Raw genomic sequence first — 25,965 nt, 5'->3', positions numbered from 1 at the left:
TAAATAAAGTTCTAGTCTCACATGGCTTTTAGCTAAGTGCCCCCGTAGACCCTCTGGTTAAACGAGGAGGGTCGGTCAAGTTGGCCCGTCTCAGTCTGGGCCACAACACGTCATTATTTCATCATCACCAGTGGCATCTGATGAGCGTCTTCCGAGGGCTCGGTGCTGAGGTCAGTGCTTAGGAGAGTGGAACAGGCTGACCTCAAGGAGCTTGCCGTCAAATCTTTATTTAAATTGGAGAGCATGGACAGCCAAGAGCCAGGCCATTTCTGGATCGGGTCAGTGGCACCCCAAGGGTGGAGGGGGTTGCTCGGAGGAACGGTGGGATGGTTGCCCTTTGTGACATCCAAACCATGAAGTGACTGGCCATGTCGAGATCAATCAATCAATCTTATTTATTGAACGCTGACTGTGTGCAGAGCACTGTACTGAGCTGAGTCATTTGTTTCCCTTAAACTAGTTCTGCACCCTGAGCTCACAGGGTGGTAGTCGCATCTGATTTGCTCTAAGTCAATTTTCACTTTCACTGTTGTGAATGTAATCTATCCCCTGTCCTTCGAACCCTCTCCTCTCCTCCCCTCCCAGGACTCCTCCTTTATTGCCGTCCACCGAGGCTCTCTGTCATGGGATCGTGGTGTCCGAAGGAAAGCAGCTGGCATTCTCTCTTCCTTTTCCTCCATTTCCTGTTAGATCCCATCCTTCCTCCTTTTCCCTCCTCCTCCTTTTTCTCCTTCTCCTGTGCCTTCTCCCCACCAGCTCTCAAAATAGCGGGCCTAGAATGGAAGCCGTTGAACTTCTGGCTTTGCACTCACTGCCCATTAGTTTCTCTAGACTGTAAGCTCGTTATGGGCAGGGAATGTGCCCGCTAATTCTTCTGTATAGTGCTCTGTACATAGTAAGCGTGCGATATATACCATTGTTAGATCCTCTTCATTTCTTGAGTATTTCTGGACCTGTATATGATGCTGATTCTGCACAATGGCTTTGGTTGGCGCCATCAGCCCATGAAAGAGTTAATACACAAGGGCCAGGTCTTAGAGAAGCAGCATAGCAGAGTGGATAGACCATGGGCCTGGGAGAAAGACGGTCATGGGTTCAAATCCCGGCTCCACCACTTATCAGCTGTGTGACTTTGGGCAAGTCACTTAACTTCTCTGGGCCTCAGTTACCTCATCTGTAAAATGGGGATGAAGACTGTGAGCCCCCCGTGGGACAACCTGATCACCTTGTTAACCACCCCAGCGCTTAGAACAGTGCTTTGCACATAGTAAGAGCTTAATAAATGCTATCATTATTATTATTATTAAAACGGGGATTGAGACTTTGAGCTCCACATGGATCAAGGGACTGCGTCCAACCCGATTTGTTTGTATCCACCCCAGAACATAGTTCAGTTCCTGGCACATAGAATGTGCTGAACAGATACCATAATTATAATTTTATTATTATTTCTTTGCCTCAGCCCCATAACACATTCAATGAATAATAATAATGATCATAATAATAATGATATTTATGAAGAGTTTACTAGGAGCTAAGCCCTGGGGTAGGTACAAGATAATCAGACCAGACACCATCCCAGTCTGCACTCAACAATGCCCACCAGCCACGGAGGCTATTCTCAGCCATCTGCGGCACCCGGAGACCTGCCGTAACCCTGACTGTTCAACCAAAAATGGAAAGAAAAGCCCAGAAAAAATTTTGGAGACTTAATAAAGCTCCAAAACTTTTTCATTTTTGGTTTTGTGCAGTCTGGCAGAAAGACCGTCAGATTTCTTGAGCTCTCCGTGTTGCTCTGGGAGGGCTGAAAAATCCAGGGTTGGGAAGGTGTTCCACCTCAGTTCGGGTTGTTGCCTCTCCGCCTTATGGATGTCCCGATCTTTTGCTCTCACTGAGAGAATGAATCCACATTTCTGGGGAGCGGTAACCCTAAGATCTAATGTCCAGGAAAAACTACTCAGCATCCCACCCATGGTGATGGAGGGCCAGAAATTGGGTGGGAGGGGTGGGTAGGGGGCATCACTGATGGCACAGGAGCAGACCGGTCAATGAGCTATACACAACATCATGTGTGTTACCTTGGGCATGCAGTACAACGTGATGGCGTCCCCTTTGCCACTTTGTGGAGGTTTGCCCGTTTCGTGTCACCCCAGAGCACTTTGACATGGAGACTCCCGATTTCACTTGCTCTAGGGTCTCCACAGATCCTCCCAAGTTCATGTAAACTCTCTGCACCGCATCTGAGCCGCAGAACCTGACTGCAGAAACCACAGCGGAGGGAGGCTCAGAGTTGAAAATGAAGAACTGAACATTAAAGCAAGCACCCTGTGCCACTGAATTAACAATAAAGATGAGGACATTTATTAGATTTGTACTGTCTGCTGAGCACTGGGGTAGGTGTAATAATAATGATGGCATTTATTAAGCGCTGACTCTGTGCAAGGCACTTTTCTAAGCCTGGGGACAAGGTGATCAGGTTGTCCCACAGGGGGCTCATAGTCTTCATCGCCATTTTACAGATGAGGTAACTGAGGCACAGAGAAGTGAAGTGACTTGCCCAAAGTAACACAGTTGACAATTGGTGGAGCCGGGATTGAAGCCATGGCCACTGACTCCAAAGCCCGGGCTCTTTCCACTGAGCCACGCTGCTAGTCCCTGTCCCCAACAGGGCTCACAATCACTCTCTCATCCCCATTTTACAGAGGATGAAACTGAGCCGAAGGAGGTCATGTGACTTTTCCAGGGTCACGTAGTTGGCCTCCTGCTTCCCAGGCTTGTGATTCATTCAATCGTATTTATTGAGTGCTTCCTGCGTGCAGAGCACTGTACTAAGCGCATGGGAAGTACAAGTTGGCAACGTATAGAGACGGTCCCTACCCAACAGCGGGCTCACAGTCTAGAAGATATTTACTATGTGCAGAGCAATGTACTAATTTCTTGGGAAAGTATATTATAATAATAATGATGGCATTTGTTAAGCGCTTACTTTGTGCGAAGCACTATTCTAAGCACTGGGGAGGGATACAAGGTGATCAGGTTGTCCCACGTGGGTCTCACAGTCTTAATCCCCATTTTACAGATGAGGTAACCGAGGTTCAGAGAAGTTAAGTGATTTGCCCAAGGTCACACAGCAGACGTGGCAGAGGCGGGATTAGAACCCATGACCTCTGACTCCCAAGCCTGTGCTCTTTCCACTGAGCCACGAATAGAGTTGATTCATTCATTCAATCGTATTTATTGAGCGCTTACTATGTGCAGAGCACTGGACTAAGCGCTTGGGATGTCCAAGTTGGCAACATATAGAGACGGTCCCTACCCAACAGTGGGCTCACAGTTTAGAAGGGGGAAGCTGATAAGAAGTTGATCAATCAATCAATCAATCAATCGGATTTATTGAGCACTTACTGTGTGCAGAGCACTGTACTAAGCGCTTGGGTAGTACAAGTTGGCAACATATAGAGACAGTCCCTACCCAACAGTGGGCTCACAGTCTAAAAGGGGGAGACAGAGAACACCAAACATACTAACAAAATAAAATAAATAGAATAGATATGTACAAGTAAAATAAATAAATAAATAGAGTAATAAATATGTACAAACAGAAGCATGACTCCTGCCCACAAGCAGTGTGTAGTCTACTAGGGGGAGACAGACGTTAGAATTGATTCCATTAGGCTATGCGATCTCCCCGTCCATACAGTAGCACTGTATAATAATAAGTACAGTAGCACTGGGGTGAATACAAAACCCAGACTACTGTAAAAATCAGATGATTTGCCACTCCAGTCAGAACAGGGGAACACTTTCCGAGTCAGGGTCTTGCTCTCGGGGGGACAGTGGCCAGGAGGAGATGGGAGACGGTTCCTCTCGGTAAAAGAGGGATGACAGATCTTCCACGTTTCGCGTCCTTGGCTGGAAGGACGAATTTCCTAAGTAAAACATTTGAGAGCTTTCTGCTTTCAGTTCTGTTAAGATAAAACACCTTTGAGGCGGATAGGAAGTGCCTGCAGAGGCAGCAGGAAGTAGCTCAAGGGAGCAGGAGAGAGATGTTGTTCGTAGTTTAATCAAACAAATAAGCTGTTTGTTGTTTTAGGAAAGGGGCAATGGCTGTTTGATCATCAGTGAAGGTAGCACGCTCTTGTTCTCATCCCTTTCTTCATCTGTTTTCTCATTGCTTGCCTTTGTCCTTTTGCCAGTGGGGGATGATGCTTGTAATAATAATAATAATGATGGCATTTGTTAAGCGCTTACTATGTGCAAAGCACTATTCTAAGCGCTGGGGAAGATACAAGGTGATCAGGTTGTCCCACGTGGGGCTCACAGTCTTCATCCCCATTTTACAGCTGAGGGAACTGAGGCCCAGAGAAGTGAAGTGACTTGCCCAACGTCCCTCAGCTGACAAGTGGCGGAGCCGGGATTAGAACCCATGACCTCTGACTCCCCAGCCCGGGCTCTTTCAATCAATCAATCAATCAATCGTATTTATCGAGCGCTTACTGTGTGCAGAGCACTGGACTAAGCGCTTGGGAAGTCCAAGTTGGCAACAAATAGAGACGGTCCCTACCCAACAGTGGGCTCACAGTCTAGAAATCTCCAGTGGCTACCAATCAATCTGCGCATCAGGCAGAAACTCCTCACCCTGGGCTTCAAGGCTGTCCATCCCCTCGCCCCCTCCTACCTCACCTCCCTTCTCTCCTTCTCCAGCCCAGTCCGCACCCTCCGCTCCTCCACCGCTGATCTCCTCACCGTACCTCGCTCTCGCCTGTCCCGCCATCGACCCCCGGCCCACGTCATCCCCCGGGCCTGGAATGCCCTCCCTCTGCCCATCCGCCAAGCTAGCTCTCTTCCTCCCTTCAAGGCCCTGCTGAGAGCTCACCTCCTCCAGGAGGCCTTCCCAGACTGAGCCCCTTCCTTCCTCTCCCCCTCATCCCCCTCTCCATCCCCTCCATCTTACCTCCTTCCCTTCCCCACAGCACCTGTATATATGTATATATGTTTGTACATATTTATTACTCTATTTATTTATTTTATTTGTACATATCCATTCTATTTATTTTATTTTGTTACTATGTTTGGTTTTGTTCTCTGTCTCCCCCTTCTAGACTGTGAGCCCACTGTTGGGTAGGGACTGTCTCTATATGTTGCCAATCTGTACTTCCCAAGCGCTTAGTTCAGTGCTCTGCACATAGTAAGCGCTCAATAAATACGATTGATGATGATGATGATAGAAGGGGGAGACAGAGAACAAAACCAAACAGATTAACAAAATAAAATAAATAGAATAGATATTTACAAGTAAAATAAATAAATAAATAGAGTAATAAATATGTACAATCATATATACATGTATACAGGTGCTGCTGCTTCTCTAAGATGCCGAAGGTTAGAGGTGCCAGGCCATTTTAGACTGTGAGCCCACTGTTGGGTAGGGACTGTCTCTATATGTTGCCATCTTGTACTTCCCAAGTGCTTAGTACAGTGCTCTGCATACAGTAAGCGCTCAATAAATACGATTGATTGATTGATTTACCAGGGTTTGTACCGAACGGTCAGGCTTTCAGCCGGCCGGACCCCCATCTGGTTCTCCCTGGCAAAGGGGTGCCTGAGGCCGTCGGGTGCCGTCAGTGGTCACCTAGGTCTGGTGGTGGCCGCAGCCCGAAGGTCTGGGCCGGCAATCACTCTGCGGGGGTTCGCCAGGTGATCCCTCTGAAAATTTTCAATCCAACTTACTCTTTCACTGCTCAGCCACCAACGTGCTTGGGCTTCCCCTGGGAACCCACACAGAGAGGGCACCCAAATAAGATGCTCCAAAAGAAGCCGCTTGGCAGCTCGGCAAGAGAAGCAGAGTGGCTCAGTGGAAAGAGCCCGGGCTTTGGAGTCAGATGTCATGGGTTCAAATCCCGGCTCCGCCACTTAGCAGCTGTGTGGCTTTGGGTAAGTCGCTTCACTTCTCTGGGCCTCAGTTCCCTCATCTGTAAAATGGGGATGAAGACTGTGAGCCCCCCGTGGGACAACCTCATCACCTTGTAACCTCCCCGGCGCTTAGAACAGTGCTTTGCACATAGTAAGCACTTAAATGCTGTCATTAGTATTATTATTATATTAGACGTCAACTCCGCGACCGGGCCCTTGGGGATCCCCTCTCAACCACCCCCCTATTAGGCCACAGAGACACACTTCTGCCTCTGGTCAGAAGCAGGAGGTCTGGACCGAAGTTTTCCGAGAGTGCTTCTCTATCACCTTGTGTGCACGTGTCCACGCTTCCCGTCTGTGCCATCTCGGCTAACAGACAAATCGGCGGCTCTGAAATGTTGGCGGTCGTGTGTGTGGGCCTTGGCCTTCAGTTTTTCTGCCAGGCTCCTCATTTCCAAGCAGGAGCCCCCGACTCCCCTCTGGCTGGCCCAGTGGAGCCAGGCAGGGCAGGGGTCTGGGGCTCAGCCTTTGAAGGCAGAGAGGTCAAGCTTTGCTGGTGGCTCACCTCCCAGCAGCACTGCATTCTCTCTGGGGAATCCCTCTAGGACCCTCCCCGTCAGTTCTCACTCTTAATGATGGCATTTATTAAGCACTTACTATGTGCAAAGCACCGTTCTAAGCGCTGGGGAGGTTACAAGGTGATCAGGTTGTCCCACGGGGGGCTCACAGTCTTCATCCTCATTTTACAGATGAGGTAACTGAGGCACAGAGAAGTGAAGTGACTTGCCCAAAGTCACACAGCTGACAATTGGCAGAGGCGGAATTTGAACCCATGACCTCTGACTCCGAAGCCTGGGCTCTTTCCACTGAGCCACGCTGCTTCTCGTAAGACACTCTTAAGACCCTCCTCTCCCTCCTTCTGGGGAGCAGAGACATCCTCGGGGGTGTAAGACTGCATCCGGGCAGGGATGGGGCACATGTTCACTTTGGGGGGATTTGGGGTGAGCAGCAGACCTGGTAAACTCTTCCAAACTCTTTGTACAGTGCTCTGCCGTAAATACCGTTGATTGACGGATTGATTGATTGATTGATTGAACCCACTGTTGGGTAGGGACTGTCTCTATATGTTGCCAATTTGTACTTCCCAAGCGCTTAGTACAGTGCTCTGCACGTAGTAAGCGCTCAATAAATACGATTGATTGATTGATTGATTGAACCTGGGCTGAGAAAGACAGTGTTGTAATACTGCAGTTCCTTCCACCAGATCCACAACGGCAACTCACCCGGCAGACGCGTCATCTGGGAACTGGCGATTTCCTCTTCCCCAGGAAACTGAACCCCCCGTTCATCCCACAGGGTCACTGAGCTGCCTGGCTCCTGCTCCCTAATCCCCAAACTGGAGGGGTTCCAAACTATTCACGGGACTAGTGGCTGTTTAGAGTGTGGGGGCTAATTATATATATTTGGGAGCTGGCCAAGTTGTAAATTCACTCTATGTCCAGAAGAAAACATTCTGTACCTTAAGTAGGAACTCATCCACTGCACCAAAAGGTAATTGCTCCCTCGGTGAAATAATGTTTTGTGGTTCCCATTCAAATCCGCGTGGCTCAGTGGAAAAAGCCCGGGCTTTGGAGTCAGAGGTCATGGGTTCAAATCCTGGCTCCGCCACTTGTCAGCTGTGTGACTTTGGGCAAGTCACTTAACTTCTCTGTGCCTCGGTTACCTCATCTGTAAAATGGGGATTAAGACTGTGAACCCCCCATGGGACAACCTGATCACCTTGTAACCTCTCCAGCACTTAGAATGGTGCTTTGCACATAGTAAGCGCTTAATAAATGCCATCATTATTATTATTATAAATCCGAGGCCATTCTGGAAAATGCTCTTAGAGAAGCCACAGAGAGTCAGCAAGAGTTATGTGTCGACGCTATCTCTGGGACCCAAGGAAGCAGCGTGGCTCAGTGGAAAGAGCCCGGGCCTTGGAGTCAGAGGTCATGGGTTCAAATCCTAACTCCTCCAATTGTCAGCTGTGTGACTTTGGGCAAGCCACTTAACTTATCTGGGCTTCAGTTACCTCATCTGTAAAATGGGTATTAAGACTGTGAGCCCCAAGTGGGACAACCTGATCACCTTGTATCCTCTCCAGCACTTAGAACAGTGCTTTGCACATAGTAAGCGCTTAACAAATGCCATTATTATTATCAAGGAATTAACCGATTCCTCAGTCCTTGAGTCTTCTGGTGTCTCTTGGATGACCTGTCCAGCGAAAGGCAGATAAGGCCCTTTCTTGTAGATGGGAGGAATCCCTGAAATTCTTGCTCCCTCCCTTCCACCAGGGATCCAAGGTTGGGGTGGTTTGGGGGGGTCACTCTTTCCCAGTGGGGCTCTGCTACCGAAAGAGCGGGAAAAAGCTGCGGAACCTGAGAGAGAGGAGAGCAGGGGGCGAGGGTAATGAGGCAGTTGAAACCCAGAGGAGAGAGAAACTGAAGGGGTGCCGTGCAACCTGCGGTTAGAGATCAAGGTGTCACTTCTTGATTTGGGAAAGAGGAAGATGCCTGCCGTGGGGCTCGGCGGAATGTGGGGTTGATTAGGTGGCCTTGCGCTTTCCCATTTTCCACTATAAGACTTGGCCCGGTTTCAACAAGAGTCCAGGAAGCATGGGTGAGCATCCCTGGAGGAGACCCAAGAAGACAACGACCGCAGGTAGATTGACAGGTCACTCAGTTCGTCCAACCTAGGGGAAAGAGTTTGAGACTGGGAGGCAGGAGGTCTGAGTTCTAATCCCAGCTCCACCACCAATCTGCTGTGTGACCTTGGAAAAGCCACTTAAAACTCTATGGGCCTGTTCCGTTATCTGTAAATCAGGCAGAAACTCCTCACCCTGGGCTTCAAGGCTGTCCATCACCTCGCCCCCTCCTACCTCACCTCCCTTCTCCCCTTCTCCAGCCCAGCCCGCACCCTCCGCTCCTTGGCCGCTAATCTCCTCACCGTGCCTCGTTCTCGCCTGGCCCACTGTTGACCCCCGGCCCACGTCATCCCCCTGGCCTGGAATGCCCTCCCTCCGCACACCCGCCAAGCTAGCCCTCTTCCTCCCTTCAAGGCCCTACTGAGAGCTCACCTCCTCCAGGAGGCCTTGCCAGACTGAGCCCCCTCCTTCCTCTCCCCCTCCTCTCCCTCTCCATCCCCCCCACCTTACCTCCTTCCCTTCCCCACAGCACCTGTATATATGTATATATGTTTGTACGTATTTATTACTCTATTTATTTTACTTGTACATATTTATTCTATTTATTTTATTCTGTTAATATGTTTTGTTTTGTTCTCTGTCTCCCCCTTCTAGACTGTGAGCCCACTGTTGGGTAGTACCTATCTCTATATGTTGCCAGCTTGTACTTCTCAAGCGCTTAGTACAGTGCTGTGCACACAGTAAGCACTCAATAAATACGATTGAATGAATGAATGAATAAAACAGGGAGAAGTATCCACTCTCCCCACCTCTTTGATTGTGAGCCTTGTATGGGGCGGGGATTGTGTCCAGTCTCAATATCTTGTTTCTACCCCAGTGCTCAGCCCAGTGTTCTGGCACTTCATACCAAACATTAAAATAAATCAGAAGTATATGCCTTGCTATTCGTAGATGAAAATCAAAGGTAAAATCTTGAGAAAATTTGAATCATTCCTTATTCCACAGGTTTGGGGTTTTTTTCGGTTTTACCTAAAACTATGCCTCTTTGTCTCAGATTCTAATCCTTGAGCTAAGTGAAAGCCTCTTCCCTTCCACTGTGGATGTCGGAACGACAGGTTCTGCCTGTTCAAAGGAACATGTGAAACTTGTCGAACTCCCCAGGATCAGAGGCTGTAGTTATGTTTAGTCCTATCATCATCAAGGACAGTTAGTAAAGGGGACGTTTTCTCAACAAATCCTTGGAGAGACAATGTTGCAGTTGTAGAACAACCTGGAATGGAGACAGCATTTTGGTCCCGCTCTTTAATCAGACTTTCACCCAGGACATCAGTATGTGCCACTTCCCTGGCTGTGCAATTGCAGCACCCTCTCCAAAGGGAAAGCTTCACGATTCGGGGATTCGGTCCTCAGCGACCCCTATACTAGGGTTAGGACTGGAAAAAAAGCACATAAAAAATAAATCCTGCTCACTGTTCCACCGATGGCTTTCTGGCTCCCTCTGCCAGTCTCATCCATCGTGTCAACGTTGGCCTTATGGGGTTGCTTCCTTTCCTCGAGAAGCCTGAGTGGCCTGACTCAATTGATAGAGTCACCAGAGTCCTCAGCATCATCACTATCGGCGGGATTGATTGAGTGCCTCCCAGAGTGCCACCTCCTCCAGGGAGTCTCCCCTGAATTATTCACAGCACCCCACTTGCACCAACCCAAAATGGCCCTTAATATGTTGGTATTTTATCCCTATCCTCAGCCCTTATGTCCACAGGTATATCGTTTATTTGTGTATCCGATGGGTTAGTCAGCTGATGTATTTATACACCTTTCTGTTAGATCTTTGTTCTCCTTCCTCTCTCGGTATCTGTAAGTAGGCTTTTATCAGTCAGTCTCCCCAGTTTGAGTGTTTCCTCCTCATAGCGTGACCTTGTGGAAAGAGCACCGGCCTAAGAGCCCATGTGAAAGCCAGTGGGCTTAATTAATTAATTAATTAATTCAATTGTATTTATTGAGCACTTACTGTTTGCAGAGCACTGTACTAAGCGCTTGGGAAGTACAAGTTGGCAACATAGAGAGACGGTCCCTGTCCAACAGTGGGCTCACAGTCTAGAAGCTTAATCCCAACTTTAAGTCACAGCTTAATCCCAACTTTGCTAAAGGCCTGCTGGTTGACCTTAGGTAAATCAGTTAATTTCTCTGTGCCTCAGTTTCCTTATCTGTAAAATAGTAGTTCAATACTGTTCTCCCTCCTACTTAGCCTGGGAGCCCTGGGTGATACAGGGTCCACATCCAACCTGATTGTCTTGTATCAACCCCCAGGGCTTAGTGCCAGGCAAATAGCGAACACTTAATAAATGCCACTTAATAAATTGCTTTCATTGTACTCCTCCAAACTCTTAGAACTGGGCTTTGAGATCATCAGTAAGTGTTCAATAAACACTATCCATTGATTGGTTGATTGAGACCTTCTAGGGAATTGCAGTCCAGTGCCTTCCTCCCACCCAAGAGGCAAGCCAAAGGAGAGAATGGTGCCGCTCACTGGCTTCACTTCACCCAACCCTCCCTTCAGGGGAATTGAGATGAGTGGCTTCCTCATTCCCCTATTTCTTCACCCTGTTTACCCAGGAAATTAGACCATCTCAAAGTAAGCTCATCCTTTTTCCCCACAAATCTACCGTAAGTGTCATATTCATCTTTGGGACTTTCCACTCACCAAACTGCTTACCCTCTGGTTGCTCTGCTCTGGGGATAAGGGTTATGTTGTGGAGGGGTGAAAGGGGGCATTATCAGAGAAGGTAGAAAAATGGAAAGTCTCAGAATCAGAAGTATTCTGAGACAGTTGAAACCCCCAGACAGGGCTCCCTACAGCAGTGATATGAAACTTTCAAACTGAGCAGGTTTTGATGTCACTGTTCACCACTCCCTTCTCCTGGAAACATTATCCAACCTCGGCTTCACTGTCACTGTCCTCTCCTGGTTCTCCTCCTATCTCCCTGGTCACTCCTTCTCAGTCTCTTTCGTGGGCTTCTCCTCTGCCTCCACTCCCTAACTGTGGGCATCCCTCAAAGTTCAGTTCTGGGTCCCATTCTATTTTCCAGCTACACTCACTCCCTTGAAGAAATCATTCTCTCGCATGGCTTCAACGACCACCTCTATGCATATGATTCCCAAATCTACATCTCCAGCCCTGATCTCTCATCCCTCTCTGCAGCTTCACATTTCCTCATGCCTTCAAGACCTCTCTACTTGGAAGTCCTGTCATCACCTCAAACTTTACATGTTCAAAACAGAACTCCTATCTTCCCACCCAAAACCTGTCCTCCCCGTGACTTTCCCATCATTATAGACAGCACCACCATACTTCCTGTCTCACAAGCCCGTAACCTTGTTGTTATCTTTGACTTTTCTTTCTCATCCAACCCACATATTTAATCTATCACTAAATCTTGTCAGTTCAACTTTCACAACATTGCTAAACTCTGTTTTTACTCTCCTTCCAAACTGCTACACTTTAATACAAGTGCTTATTATTAATTGTTGTTATTAATCTTATTTATTAAGTGCTTACTGTGTGCAAAACACTGTACGAAGCACTTGGGAGAGTACATTATAAACATCAAACACATTTCCTGCCCACAACGAGCTCATAGTCTAGAAGTCCTATTCCTCCTTGATTTCTGTATTAACCTCCTTATTGGGTCTCCTTGCTTCCTGCCTCTCCCCACTCCAGATTATTCTTCACTCTGCTTTCTGGATCATTTTTCTACAAAAATGTTCAGTACATGTTTCCCCACACCTCAGGAACCTCAAGTGGTGGTGAGGTCAGGTTGATAATAATAATGATGGCATTTGTTAAGTGCTATGTGCTTTGCACTGTTCTAAGTGCTGGGGAGGTTACAAGGTGATCAGGTTGTCCCATGGGGGCTCACAGTCTTAATCCCCATTTTACAGATGAGGTCACTGAGGCACAGAGAAGTTAAGTGACATGCCCAAAGTCACACAGCTGACAATCGGCAGAGCCGAGATTTGAACTCACATGACCTCTGACTCCAAAGCCCGTGCCCTTTCCACTGAGCCACGCTGCTTCTCTCTGCTTTTCTCTGATGACTTACCTGCCTCCATTGCCGTGGGGAGGGGAGCCACTTTGCAGTTTTGGGGGCTCCCTCTGGGCTTGGGACTCTTTGTGTTACTCTGGAATGGAACCTGACTTTAAATAGGCTCTCCGGAAATACTAGTGATGATCTTTGACATCGAAACCTGCTCAGTTCGAGTGTCGGAGTTCACTGCTGGTAGGGGCCCCTCTCTAAGAGTTTCAACTGCCCCAGAATATTTCTACTTCAGAGATCTTCCTTCTTCTACCTTCTCCGGTTTATGCTCCTCTTCCCCCCTCCGCAACACAACCCTGTCCCCAGACGTGGAAGACCAAAAAGTTGCCCTGTCCATCTCCTAAGACCCGCAGAACAGTCAAATGCACTTGATTGGATCTGACTTTCAAGGCAGAATGATCTTCCTCTTTAATTAAATATACGAATTTGTGTAGCATCTCCATCTGGGGAGTAAATAGTGCCGTCGGCTGCCAATTTGGGCCAAAGGTGAATGGCTTGGCTGCAGGGAACTCCATGAAGAGTTCATTTATTCAATCGTATTTATTGAGCACTTATTGTGTGCAGAGCACTGTACTGAGCGCTTGGGAGTACAAGTCGGCAACCTATAGAGATGGTCCCTACCCAACGACTGGCTCACAGTCTAGAAGGGGGAGACAGACAACAAAACCTGTAGACAGGTGTCAAAACTGTCAGAATAAATAGAATTCTAGCTATTAGTATGCAGTGTCTTATGGTGCATTTCCCTAGCCCTCAGATATAATTTCCATCTCCAGGGGATGGCATCCAGCCCTTGGGTCTGGCCTTACCCACATTTTGTCCTCAGTGAATGTGAGCTTGGCAGGGCCTGAGCTGGGTGGGGCTGGAAGCCCAGTGTTCCCTGGGCAGAACCCTGGCATCTGAGCTTGAGCCCCAGAACCTCTATAAGGCTTTGAAGCGCCATGAATTGGTGGAAAGAGCCCGGGCCTGGAAGTGAAAAGACCTGGGTTTCTAATCTCACCCTCGGCTTCAAGGCTGTCCATCATCTCGCCCCCTCCTCCCTCACCTCCCTTCTCTCCTTCTCCAGCCCAGCCCGCACACTCCACTCCTCTGCTGCTAATCTCCTCACCGTGCCTCGTTCTCGCCTGTCCCGCCATCGACCCCTGGCCCACGTCCTCCCCCTGGCCTGGAATGCCCTCCCTCCGCACATCCGCCAAGCTAGCTCTCTTCCTCCCTTCAAAGCCCTATTGAGAGCTCACCTCCTCCAGGAGGCCTTCCCAGACTGAGCCCCCTCCTTCCTCTCCCCCTCCTCCCCCTCCCCATCCCCCCCCACCTTACCTCCTTCCCCTCCCCACAGCACTTGTATAGATGTATATATGTTTGTACGTATTTATTACTCTATTTTATTTGTACATATTTATTCTATTTATCTTATTTTGTTAATATGTTTTGTTTTGTTCTCTGTCTCCCCACTTCTAGACTGTGAGCCCAAAGTTGGGTAGGGACCATCTCTATATGTTGCCAACTTGTACTTCCCAAGCGCTTAGTACAGTGCTCTGCACACAGTAAGCGCTCAATACATACAATTGAATGAATGAATGAATCCCGGCTCCACCACTTACATGCTCTGGAAACTTAGACAAGTCACTTCACTTCCTTATGCCTCAGTTTCTTCATCTATAAAATGGGGATTCAGTACCTGTTCTCCCTTCTTGCTTAGACTGTGAGCCCTATTTGGGACAGGGGTTGTGTCTGACTTGATTGTCTTGTATCTACCCTTGTACTTAGTACAGTGCTCGGCACATAGTAAACTCTTAATAAAATAACACAATTATCATTAGGATTATTTGAAGGGAAATTATAGGTTTGGGGGGAAAGAGCTGCCATGCTTCCAGCCCTCACCCCTGACAGAGAAGACGCCCGTTCTTTAAAACCTTCCCCTGATCAAGCACCCCAGCTAGGAGACAGTTGGTTTGGCAACCGGCAAAGGAGAGAGGCTCTAAGAACAAATAAAACAAATAGAGAAGCAGCGTGGCTCAGTGGAAAAGAGCACGGGCTTTGGAGTCAGAGGTCATGGGTTCAAATCCCAGCTCCGCCAATTGTCAGCTGTGTGACTTTGGGCAAGTCACTTAACTTCTCTATGCCTCAGTTACCTCATCTGTAAAATGGGGATGAAGACTGTGAGCCCCATGTGGGACAACCTAATCACCTTGCATCCGCCCCAGTGCTTAGAATAGTGCTTTGCACATAGTAAGCGTTTAATAAATGCCATCATTATTATTATTATTAAAACGCTGGAGAACTGAGAGTTTTTCTGTTGCACCCCCTCAGGAGCTTAGTAAAGTGTGCTACACGCATAGACGCTCAATAGAATCCGTGGACCAGTAGGCTTTGGAAGCAGCGTGGCTCAGTGGAAAGAGCCCGGGCTTTGGAGGCAGGGGTCATGGGTTCAAATCCCAGCTCCACCACTTGTCAGCTGTGTGACCTTGGGCAAGTCACTTAACTTCTCTGGGCCTCAGTTCCCTCATCTGTAAAATGGGGAGGAAGACTGTGAGCCCCCCGTGGGACAAGCTGATCACCTTGTAACCTCTCCAGTGCTTAGAACAGTGCTTGGCACATAGTAAGCGCTTAATAAATGTCCTCATTATTATTATCCCTAGTTTTGCTGCAGCACAGAGTCAACACATGGTTTGGGCTCCGGGCTAAGACCCTAGCTCTGGGAGGATCTGAAGAGTCAGTATGGCCCAGGGGACTTAGGTTGGTCAGGAGAGAGAATGTGCTTGGGCTGAGTTAAGCTAGGGGAAAACGGGACCTTTATGGAGTGCCAGGCCAGTCCCATTACATGACTTTCTGGGACTTCATCCTCAGAGTTAAGATGAAGGGAGCAGTGGAGAAAAGTACCTTCGATAATTATGTTTCTGTCATTTTAATTACTTTTCCGTACAAGTGAAGTGCTCTCAGGACTTGTGAGTTTTAAGTTTTGCGATCCTTTTCTCTCTACGTAAAGCTGTGGAGATTAAAAAGGACATCCAAAGCGACAGGCGAGTTTGCCGTAATTCATAATTTGTCTTTTTGCACCCCTCTCGTTTCCTCCGCTTAGCATTCTCCTTTCAGATGTCACTGAACTCACCTTCGCCCCAATGGCTTGTGAGCGGCATGGAACGAGCAGTCTCTCCCTTCCCAAGGAGCTGCCATCTCATTTTTAATTCCCCCGACATCATTTTCATTTCTGGGCTGCATTTCCCCCGAGGCCTGAGCGGTTTCCACATTTTTCCATCAGCTCTCAGCCACATTGTGGATTCTAGATTTGTATCAATCCATCGGTAGTATTTATTAGGAGCTGACTGTGTGTGGAACAGTCTCTGAGGTCCTTGGGAGAATACCATCGAATGAGTTGACATCAGTCCTGCCGTCAAGGAGCATGCAATATAGCTGGGGAGACTGACACTAAAGAAAGAAGCAGCATGGCCTAATGGATAGAGCATGGGGCTGGGAGTCAGAAGGACCTGGGTTCTAATCCCAACTCTGCCACTCATCTGCTGGCTTGAGGGTCAGGGGACAAGTCAGTTCACTTCTCTCTGCGTCAGTTATCTCATCTGTACAATGGGGATTAAGGCTGTGAGTCCTATGCGGGACAGGGACTGTGTCCAAAGTAATTAACTAATTAACCCCAGCACTTAGTAGAGTACCTGGCACACAGGAAGGGCTAGTGCTTGGGACATAGTAAGCGCTTAACAAATACCATCATCATCATTATTATGAACAAATACCATAAACAACAACACAACAACAGCTAGAAGGAAGTCCGTAGAGAAGATATGTACGTGAGTGCTCGGGTGGGGGTCTAGAGAGAACTTAGCACTTGGAGTATCATTATATCAGTCCTCCCCCATGGAGTTTGAGATGTTTATTTAAAGTTTAGTGCTTTACATTACAAATTCTGCTCCTTGGACTTAGCCTGGTGGGTAAAAGGAGAAAAACCATTTCCGAGCTCAAGCCTTTCTCCCCCAGATTTGAATCCCAGAGAGGTGAGGGCCCATGGGAAGGGCCATTTGTCACTCTGAAGAAGATTTAGAGGGGATGAGTACTGGGAGGAGACAGACATCACACAGGTTGCAGGCCAGAAAACCACCATCTGGGAGCTTTTCAACCCCAGTTGGAAACTCCCAGGGAGTGTCAGGCCACTCAGACCACCGTAATGGCCACTGACCTCTTATTCTCCTGGATAATAATAATAATAATAATGGCATTTATTAAGCACTTACTATGTGCAAAGCACTGTTCTAAGCCCTGGGGAGGTTACAAGGGGATCAGGTTGTCCCACGGGGGGCTCACAGTCTTAATCCCCATTTTACAGATGAAGTGACTGAGGCACAGAGAAGTGAATTGACTTGCCCAAAGTTACACAGCTGACAATTGGCGAAGCTGGGATTTGAACCCATGACCTCTGACTCCCAAGCCCGTGCTCTTTCCACTGAGCCACGCTGCTTCTCTGGAGGATGTTCACAAGGTTCCTGTGAGGTATCCATCTCTGCTTACCCTTGTGAACACCTCTGGGACCCTCACACAACCTCTCTGCACCTCAGTCACCTCCACCTGTAAAATGGAGATTAATTCTACCCCATCCTGCTTAGACTGCGATCCCCATGTGGATGGGGACTGTGTTCAACCTGATTACCTGATTAGAGAAGCAGCTTGGCTCAGTGGAAAAGAGCCTGGGCTTTGGAGTCAGAGGTCATGGGTTAAAATATCCGCTCTGCCAATTGTCAGCTGTGTGACTTTGGGCAAGTCACTTAACTTCTCGGTGCCTCAGTTCCCTCTTCTGGAAAATGGGGATGAAGACTGTGAGCCCCCTGTGGGACAACCTGATCACCTTGTAACCTCCCCAGCGCTTAGAACAGTGCTTTGCACATAGTAAGTGCTTAATAAATGCCATTATTATTATTACCTTGTCTCTACCCCAGCGCTTACAGCAGTGCTTGGCATCTAGTAAGTGCTTAACAAATACCATACATATTGTAATTATAATAATTATAATTACCCTTGTGGGCACCTGTGGAGCCTCTATCTCTGCTTCCCTTTAGTGGGCTCCTTGAGGGTGGGAAAGGATTGGGAGACTCATTCAGTGCCCTGTTCCTGTAGACGCTCAGTTAGCATTACTGACGGATTAAGTACTCAGTTTTGCCAAGTTCGGGTGCTGAGCTGTGGGTTCTGACCCCGTCCCTCCAGCTGGACATCAGGGGAAGCAGCATGGCTTAACGGATAGAGCTTGAACCTGCGAGTCAGAAGGACCTGGGTTCTAATACTGGCTCTGCCATGTGTCTGCTGGGTGACTTTGGGTAAGTCACTTCACTTTTCTGTGCCTCAGTTCCCTCATCTGTAAATGGGGATTAAGATTGTGAGCTCCATTTGGGACAGGGACTGGGTCCAATACAATTTGCTTGTATCCACTCCAGTGCTCAGAACAGTGCCTGGCACATAGTAAGCACTTAACAAATACCATAATTATTATTAATTATTAGTTTCTGGCCCCATTTGGGGCATTTGAGCACACTCCAGAACCCTCTCCTTTTCCTTTTCTCTCTTTCTTCATCTTCCCACCCAACCCCTGTCTTGCCCTGGACTTTCTCGTCATTGTGGACAGCACCACTATCCTCCCTGCTGCACGAGCCTGTAATCTTGGTGTTGAACGCAATTAATCTCTCTCCTTCAACCCACCTAGTCAGGCTGTCACCAAATCCTGTCAGTTCAACCTTCACAGCGCCGCTGAAATCTGCTCTTTCCTCTCCATCCAAACTGCCACCAAGGTGATACAAGCCTTGACTACTGAATCAGCCTCCTGCTGACCTCCCTGCCTTCTGTCTCTCCCCACTGTAGTCCATACTTCACTCTGCTGCCCAGATTATTTGTCCATAAAAACATTCAGTCCATGTCTTCCCAGCCCTCGAGAACCTCCAGTGGTTGCCCACCCACCTCCACATTACAGAGAAATTCCTTACATCGGCTTTAAAGCACTCAATCAGCTTTCCCTCTCCTGTCTTACCTCGCTGTTTTCCTACTAAATCTGAGCCCACACACTTTAAAGGCCAACCTACTCACTGTACCTCATTCTTGTCTCTCTCACTGCCAGTGCCTAATGCATCATCCTTGTGCTTGGATGTGGGCCCATTAAACACTTGATATTCACCCCACCCTCAGCCCTGCAGCAGTTCTGTATGTATCCGTAATTTATTTTAATAATAATAATGATGGCATTTATTAAGCGCTTACTATGTGCAAAGCACCGTTCTAAGCGCTGGGGAGGTTACAGGGTGATCAGGTTGTCCCACGGAGGGCTCACAGTCTTTATCCCCATTTTACAGATGAGGGAACTGAGGCCCAGAGAAGTGAAGTGACTTGCCCAAAGTCACACAGCTGACAATTGGTGGAGATGGGATTTGAACCCATGACCTCTGACTCCAAAGCCCGGGCTCTTTCCACTGAGCCACGCTGCTTTTAATGTCTGTTTCCTACCTTAGACTGTAAGCTCCTTATGGGTAGGGAACGTGTCTACCAGTTCTGTTATATTGTACGTTCCACAAAGTAAGCACTCAGTCAATACTGTTGATTGATTGATGGATTGATTGATTTCTCAATTGTTCCTTTCTCCTCCCCAACTCCAGGTCAGGCGGTTTACATGAATGGAAGAGAGGGCAAAGATCAGAAGGTCATGGGTTCTAATCCCGGTTCTGCCACACGTCTGCCGACCTTGGGCAAGTCACTTAACTTCTCTGTGCCTCAGTTATCTCATCTGTAAAAAAGTGGGGATTAAGAGTGTGAGCCCAATGTGGGACAGGGACTGTGTCCAATCTGATTAACTTGTACTACCCCAGCACTTAGAACAGTGTTTGCAACATAGTAAGTGCTTAACAAATACCATCAATATTATTATTATTATTATTATTATTATTATTATTATTATTATTATTATTATTATGTCTGCTTTGTGCAGCAGCAGGTCAGGCTGCGGGGGGAGCCTGAGGACATTGTGTATCCCCAAGGACTCCAGCTTAAAGAAGCCCCTTTCCATTCTTCAAGAGTGGAATAATAAATAATAATAAAAATGATATAGTAGCAATTGTACTATTTGTTAACCGCTTACTATGTGCCAAATCAAATACTCTACTGAGAGCTGAGGTACATACAAGATAATGAAGTTGGCACAGTCCCTGTCCCACACCGGGCTCGCAGTCTAAGCGGGACAGAGACAAAGTATTAAATTTGCATTTTACAGATGAGAAAACCGAGTCCCAGAGAAAGTAAATGACTTGCCCCAGGTCTTACAGCAGTCAAGCGGTGGAGCCAGGATTAGAAGCCGGGTCCTCTCACTCCCAGGCCCGTGCTCTTTCTGCTAGGCTACACTGCTTCTCTTGGTCGGGGGATGAAAAAAGGGCAAGGGCCTCCCTAGGAGGGGCGCAGGTCCATAGCAATTAGCCTGGTGTGTGGCCCCCATCAGCCAGTCTGGGGTTTGGAGTGGACATTCCTCCCTAACTTAACTCCCCCACTCTGTCTCTCCTCCTCCGCTCACAGGCTGCTCCCACCCCCGTCACCCCTCTTGGACTGACCGCAGATGGCTTCCTCTGGAGCCGGGCTCCCGACAGTTGTTAATGTCTCCAGTACCCCAGCTCGATCCCCCAACCCCAACACTTTGTGCCAACCACGCCGTCCTGGGCTCACATCTACCTGTAGCACTTCCTTACAGAATAATTGTGGTATTCTTTAAGCACTCACTCTGCCAAGCGCTGTACTAAGCACTGAGGTAGATGCAAAAAAATCAGGTCTCACATGAGACTCATAGTCCAAATAGGAGGGAGAACAGGTATTGAGTCCCCACTTTGCAGATGAAGGGACTGGGGCACAGAGAAGTTAAGTGACTTGCCCAAGGTCACTTAAGTAACTAGTAGAATAATAATAATAATGGCATTTATTAAGCGCTTACTATGTGCAAAGCACTGTTCTAAGCACTGGAGAGGTTACAAGGTGATCAGGTTGTTCATTTAATTCATTCAATCGTATTTATTGAGTGCTTACTCTGTGCAGAGCACTGTACTAAGCGCTTGGGAAGTACAAGTTGGCAACATATAGAGACGGTCCCTACCCAACAGTGGGCTCACAGTCTAGAAGGTTGTCCCACGGGGGGGCTCACAGTCTTAATCCCCATTTTGCAGATGAGGGAACTGAGGCACAGAGAAGTTAAGTGACTTGCCGATAGTCACACAGCTGAACTCAGGGCCTCTGACACTCAGGCCTGTGCTCTTTCTATTTGGCCAAGCTGTTCCTCAGTGACATAATCAGCCAACATAACCCACTGCCTAAGCATTCACTCACCACAGATCCGTTTTCCTTCTCGCCCTTGTCTTATTCTGTCGAGTCGTCTCCGACCCATAGCGACGCCACGGACCCATCTCTCCCAGAACGCCCCACCTCCATCAGCAATTATGCTGGTAGTGGATCCGGAGAGTTCTCTTGGTAAAAATACAGAAGTGGTTTACCATTGCCTCCTTCTGTACAGTAAACTTGAGTCTCCGCCCTCGACTGTCCCGTGCCGCTACTGCCCAGCATGGGTGAGTTTTGACTTGTAGCAGATTGCCTTCCCCTCGCTAGCCACTGCCCAAGGCAGGAATGGAATGGATAGGCCTCTGCTTGACTCTCCCTCCCGTAGTAGAGGACTGGAAACTCTCCAGGTGCGACCCTGAGAAGTCCTTTTGCTCTTATCAGTCAATTATTTTAGTGTCTGTCTCTCTGACTAGATTGTAGCCTATTAGGATTGGGCCTATTAGGTCCATTGTAATGATAATTCATTCACTCATTCAATCGTATTTATTGAGCGCTTACTGTGTGCAGAGCACTGTACTAAGCGCTTGGGAAGTTGGCAACATATAGAGACGGTCCCTACCCAACATTGGGCTCACAGTCTAGAAATAATATTTGTGGAATGTGTTAAGTGCTTACTATGTGCTAAGCACTGTGCTGAGGGCTGGGATAGATACAGTGCTAACAGATGAGATGCAGTGGGGCTCAGTCTAAGTAAGAGGGAAAACAGGTATCTTAGCCCTGTTTTACAGATGAGGAAACTGAGCATTCATTCATTCAATCGTATTTATTAATACTAATGTTGGTATTTGTTAAGCGCTTACTATGTGCAAAGCACTGTTCTAAGCGCTGGGGTAGATACAAGGTAATCAGGTTGTCCCACGAGGGGCTCACAGTTTTCATCCCCATTTTACAGATGAGGGAACTGAGGCCGAGAGAAGTGAAGCTACTTGCCCAAAGTCACACAGCTGACAAGTGGTGGAGCCGGGATTTGAACCCACGGCCTCTGACTCCAAAGCCTGGGCTCTTTCCACTGAGCCACGCTGCTTCCCAATTTATTGAGCGCTTACTGTGTGCAGAGCACTGTGCTAGGCGCTTGGGAAGTCCAAGTTGGTAACATATAGAGACGGTCCCTACCCAACAGTGGGCTCCAAGTCTAGAAATAATATTTGTGGATTGTGTTAAGCACTTACTATGTGGTAAGCACTGTGCTGAGGGCTGGGATAGATACAGTGCAAACAGATGAGATGCAGTCCCTCGCTCAGTGGGGCGCAGTCTAAGTAAGAGGGAAAACAGGTATCTTAGCCCTGTTTTACAGATGAGGAAACTGAGCAGAGAGAAGTCACAGAGAAGTGACTTGCCCAAGGTCACACAAGTGGTGGAGCCAGGATCAGGATGCAGTTCTACCAACAAACAGGCCTCCGCTAGGCCACCCAAGCGCTCAGGACATAACAGGCACTCAGCAAATGTGATTGATTGACTGGATCATCATCATCATCAATCGTATTTATTGAGCGCTTACTATGTGCAGAGCACTTGACTGGATGGTCAAGGGCATCTGGTAGGGGTGAGGATGATTCAGAATCACGACTACTCCCACCTTTATCCCTCCCCCCTTCCAATGACCTGCTTGCCAAGTGGGCAGGGCCCCACAGGGGATGGACTTGGACCACTGGCCCGGACTGACCGGACCCTTGTGGCTGCCCAGTTAAAGCCAGAACTTTTGGCCCCTTCACCTGCCAAGCAGGCTTACCATGCCTGACGGCTTGTCATCCCCTGAAAAGCAGTGTGGCCTAGTGGACTCCTAGTGGGCCCGGGAGTCAGAAGGCTCCATCACTCCTCGGCTGTGTTACCTTGGACAAGTCACTTCACTTCTCTGTGCCTCAGTTACCTCATCTGTAAAATGGGGATTAAGCTTGTGAGCCCCTTGTGGGACATGGACTACGTCCAACCTGATTAACTTGTATTCATTCATTTATTCAATCGTATTTATTGAGCGCTTACTGGCTGCAGAGCACTGTACTAAGCACCTGGGAAGTACAAGTCGGCAACATCTAGAGACGGTCCCTGCCCAACAACGGGCTCACAGTCTAGAAGGGGGAGACAGACAACAAAACAAAACATGTAGACAGGTGTCAAAACCGTCAGAATAAATATAATTATAGCTATAAGCACTTTATTAACAAAATAACCCACCCCTGTGCTTAGTACAGTGCCTGGCACATAGTAAGCACCTAACAAATACCTTAAAAAGAAAAGCAATAAGCTGCCAGCTCTGCTTTTAACTCTCTAGAGCCATCTCCACCCTCTCCCCTCTCCTGACGATTATCCAGTTGGGGCATCCTCTTCCCACCCAGCCACCTCCAACAGATTCCCCCCGACAGCTGCTCTCCTGGATGTGTCTTTCCACCGTGGCTTGGACAGGACTTTGGGAACTTTGGGAACTGAGAAGGAGGCCACTCAGCAGCCTCCCTCAATGAAGCTTGAAGTTCCCAAGTTCCTTCATGTCGGGACCGGATCAATGTGCTCCGAGCTAGCGCCAAGGGGACCGGTGGGAAATGATCGTGAATATTTCAGCTCAATCAATCGAACAATCAATGGTATTTATCAAACACTCACTGTATGCAGAGTGCTATACTAAGCGTCTGAGGAAGTTGGTAGACATGGTCCCTGCCTTTGAGGAGCGTACGGTGTACTTACCCTTGGGCAAAGAAGCCATGTGGCCCAGTGGAAAGAGGCCGGGCTTGGGAGCCAGAGGTCATGAGTTCGTTCATTCATCCATTCAGTCGTACTTATTGAGCGCTTACTGTGTGCATTCATTCATTCAATTGTATTTATCCCCCTCCCCATCCCCCCCGCCTTACCTCCTTCCCACAGCACCTGTGTATATGTTTGTCCGTATTTATTACTCTATAATATGTTTTGCTTTGTTGTCTGTCTCCCCCTTCTAGACTGTGAGCCCGCTGTTGGGTAGGGACCGTCTCTAGATGTTGCCATCTTGTACTTCACAAGGGCTTAGTACAGTGCTCTGCACACAGTAAGCGCTCAATAAATACGACTGAATGAATGAATGAATGCCCCCAAGACACTCCTCCATCTCATTGTGAAATACTCAACTACACCTCTGGCTTATCCCGAAGAGGAAAGAGTGAAATCTCCATCACCCGAGCCCCACAGGCAGCAGTATTGGAACCTGCAGCGGGGAACAAGTGGCTCATTTCAGGCTCTAGAGGACTCAGGACCGCATGGGCCAGTCAGTCTGTCCGTCATATTTATTGAGTGCTTACTGTGTGCAGAGCACTGTACTGAGCACTAGGAAGAGTACAATACAACAATATAACAGAGAAGCAGCATGGCTCAGTAGAAAGAGCACAGGCTTTGGAGTCAGAGGTCATGGATTCAAATCCCAGCTCCGCCAGTTGTCAGCTGTGTGACTTTGGGCAAGTCACTTAACTTCTCTATGCTTCAGTCACCTCATCTGTAAAATGGGGATTTTGTAAAATCTGTAAAATGGGGATCTGTAAAATGGTGATCTGTAAAATGTGAGCCCCCCGTGGGACAACCTGATCACCTTGTAACCTCCATAGCGCTTAGAACAGTGCTTTGCACATAGTAAGCGCTTAATAAATGCCATCATTATTAATAAAACAGACACATTCCCAGCCCACAATGAGCTTACAGTCTAGACGGGGAGACAGACATTAATATAAATAAATTACAGATACATACATAAGTGCTGTGGGGCTGGGAGCAGGGATGAATAAAGGGAGCAAGCCAGGGCAATGCAGAAGATAGTGGGGAAAAAGGAAAAGAGGGCTTAGTCTGGGAAGGCTTCTTGGAGGAGATGTGCCTTCAATAAGGCTTTCAAGGTGGGGTGAAAAATTGTCTGTCGGATATGAGGAGGGAGGGTGTTGCAGACCAGAGGCAGGATGTGGGCGAGAGGTCAAATGCACAATAGATGAGATTGAGGGGCAGTGAGAAGGTTGACATTAGAGAGAAGTGGGCAGGCTGGGTTGTAGTAGGAGAGTAGCAATAGTACCCCTGTTCTTGTCTCCCAGGATGGAGGAAGCGGGCCCCAAGAAGTGAAGTGAGCCTGCCAGGAGCACCCCACCAGCTAACCAACACATCAGGGTTGCGGCTTTTTTTGCAACTCTGGATGAGCTTCCCTTCAAGGCCCTGCTGAGAGCTCACCTCCTACAGGAGGCCTTCCCAGACTGAGCCCCTTCCTTCCTCTCCCCCCGCGTCCCCCTCTCCATCCCCCCCCATCTTACCTCCTTCCCTTCCCCACAGCACCTGTATATATGTATATATGTTTGTACATATTTATAACTCTATTTATTTATTTTATTTGTACATATCTATTCTATTTATTTTATTTTGTTAGTACATTTGGTTTTGTTCTCTGTCTCCCCCTTTTAGACTGTGAGCCCACTGTTGGGTAGGGACTGTCTCTATATGTTGCCAATTTGTACTTCCCAAGCACTTAGTACAGTGCTCTGCACATAGTAAGCGCTCAATAAATACGATTGATGATGATGATGATGAGCTAGAAGAGTATTTGTTAGGGACAAAGTGTGACTGAGCTTCGCCTGGATTTGTTCCTCCTGCCCCCGCCTTTAGGAATAAAATTTCTGACTGTCAGATTCCTCCATTAGATTGGAAGCTCCTAGAGGGCAGGAGCCATATCTTCTACTTTTATTGGATTCTCCCAAGCTCCTAGGGCAGGGCTTTGCACATAGTAATGCTCAATCAGCACAATGACTCAATGGAATGAATAATAATAACAATGGAATTTATTAATCATTCACTACATCCCCAGCACTGTGCTAAATGCTTAGGTAGATATAAGATTCATTCATTCACTCAGTTGTATTTATTTATTTTTTTTTAATGGCATTTATTAAGCGCTTACTATGTGCAAAGCACTGTTCTAGGCGCTGG

General features: G+C 47.9%; 1 protein-coding gene across 1 annotated transcript in view; it reads right to left on the bottom strand.

Moving 5' to 3' along the window:
- ZNF366 (zinc finger protein 366) overlaps window positions 1–25,965 on the bottom strand; it is an 85,495-nt gene that overhangs the window by 17,916 nt on the left and 41,614 nt on the right. The window lies entirely within an intron of this gene.

Source organism: Tachyglossus aculeatus, chromosome 23 (genome assembly GCF_015852505.1).
Source record: "Tachyglossus aculeatus isolate mTacAcu1 chromosome 23, mTacAcu1.pri, whole genome shotgun sequence".
NCBI lineage: Eukaryota > Metazoa > Chordata > Mammalia > Monotremata > Tachyglossidae > Tachyglossus > Tachyglossus aculeatus.
This window is presented reverse-complemented; position numbering and strand designations above follow the sequence as displayed.